The following is a 2,500-nucleotide window of genomic DNA, read 5'->3' as shown; positions in this document are numbered from 1 at the left end:
TTTACCCACATATATTTTATGTGAATAGAAGAACAAACCCCAAAAAAAGTTAAATTAAAAAAAAAAACGACTACATTATGTTAGGTATAGAAGAATAATCTCAATTAATAACATTTCATTATTAACAAAATTATTTCTATTTAAACCAACTGTAGCAAACCAGGAATAAATTTTTTTGCTCTCATTTATATATTACACTTAAATACTTTTATAAATATATGAAAATAATTTTCATATAAGTACTAAGTATGCAATTTCATACAAGTATTAAAATTTTCATACAAGTACTAATGTTGAAGTTTCATACAACATATATGTTTTCTGCCACGTACACCTCACCAACCGGAAATCGTATGGAGAAAATCTTTTTAACCATATAAAAGTTTTAAATTCATATATATACAAGTAATTTATATCATTTTCTATGAGCATTATGCTTATAAGAAATATTACAACATCAAAAATAGCTTAACATTTATTTTTTTTTTTAAATTTTTTGTACTTATATGAAAATTATTTAGTTGTATGAATTCATACACTTAGTACTTATATGAAAATTATTTACTTGTATGAATTCATAAACTTAGTATCTATATGAAAATTATTTAGTATTTATATGAAAATTATTTACTTGTATGAATTCATAAACTTAGTATCTATATGAAAATTATTTAGTATTTATATGAAAATTTTTAACTTGTATGAATTCATTAACTTAGTATCTATATGAAAATTATTTAGTATTTATATGAAAATTTTTAACTTGTATGAATTCATTAACTTAGTATCTATATGAAAATTATTTAGTATTTATATGAAAATTTTTAACTTGTATGAATTCATTAACTTAGTATCTATATGAAAATTATTTAGTATTTATATGAAAATTTTTAACTTGTATGAATTCATTAACTTAGTATCTATATGAAAATTATTTAGTATTTATATGAAAATTATTTACTTGTATGAATTCATAAACTTAGTATCTATATGAAAATTATTTAGTATTTATATGAAAATTTTTAACTTGTATGAATTCATAAACTTAGTATCTATATGAAAATTATTTAGTATTTATATGAAAATTTTTAACTTGTATGAATTCATTAACTTAGTATCTATATGAAAATTATTTAGTATTTATATGAAAATTTTTAACTTGTATGAATTCATTAACTTAGTATCTATATGAAAATTATTTAGTATTTATATGAAAATTTTTAACTTGTATGAATTCATTAACTTAGTATCTATATGAAAATTATTTAGTATTTATATGAAAATTTTTAACTTGTATGAATTCATTAACTTAGTATCTATATGAAAATTATTTAGTATTTATATGAAAATTATTTACTTGTATGAATTCATAAACTTAGTATCTATATGAAAATTATTTAGTATTTATATGAAAATTTTTAACTTGTATGAATTCATTAACTTAGTATCTATATGAAAATTATTTAGTATTTATATGAAAATTTTTAACTTGTATGAATTCATTAACTTAGTATTTATATGAAAATTATTTAGTATTTATATGAAAATTTTTAACTTGTTTGAATTCATTAACTTAGTATCTATATGAAAATTATTTAGTATTTATATGAAAATTATTTACTTGTATGAATTCATAAACTTAGTATCTATATGAAAATTATTTAGTATTTATATGAAATTTTTTTACTTGTATGAACGTGGTTTCGGCGTTTTGGCTCTTTATATGTGGTTTCGGCTCTTCGCAAATAGGGACAGTAGGAATCTCCTGAATTCCTTTTTGCGCGTCACTAATAAGATGACGATGCATTTGGCTACGTAAATAAAATCATTTTTATGCCCGCCGTTTAACCAAATTTAGTTTTTTTTATATGCAAATATACGTGGTTTCGGCGTTTTGGCTCTTTATATGGGGTTTCGGCTCTTCGCAAATAGGGACAGTAGGAATCTCCTGAATTCCTTTTTGCGCGTCACTAATAAGATGACGATGCATTTGGCTACGTAAATAAAATCATTTTTATGTCCGCCGTTTAACCAAACTTAGTTTTTTTTATATGCAAATATACGTTTTTTCGGCCTTTTGGCTCTTTATATGTGGTTTCGGCTCTTCGCAAATAGGGACAGTAGGAATCTCCTGAATTCCTTTTTGCGCGTCACTAATAAGATGACGATGCATTTGGCTACGTAAATAAAATCATTTTTATGTCCGCCGTTTAACCAAACTTAGTTTTTTTTATATGCAAATATACGTTTTTTCGGCCTTTTGGCTCTTTATATGTGGTTTCGGCTCTTCGCAAATAGGGACAGTAGGAATCTCCTGAATTCCTTTTTGCGCGTCACTAATAAGATGACGATGCATTTGGCTACGTAAATAAAATCATTTTTATGCCCGCCGTTTAACCAAACATAGTTTTTATGTTATACAATGTACCATTATATTAATTTTTGTATATTTCAATTGCTTTTCAGTATATTGTAAAAGTCGTTTGATAACTTTGCGTTC

Source organism: Zeugodacus cucurbitae, unplaced genomic scaffold (assembly GCF_028554725.1).
Source record: "Zeugodacus cucurbitae isolate PBARC_wt_2022May unplaced genomic scaffold, idZeuCucr1.2 ctg00000024.1, whole genome shotgun sequence".
Classification (NCBI taxonomy): domain Eukaryota; kingdom Metazoa; phylum Arthropoda; class Insecta; order Diptera; family Tephritidae; genus Zeugodacus; species Zeugodacus cucurbitae.
The sequence above is the reverse complement of the archived record's forward strand: the minus strand, read 5'-3'. Positions refer to the sequence as shown.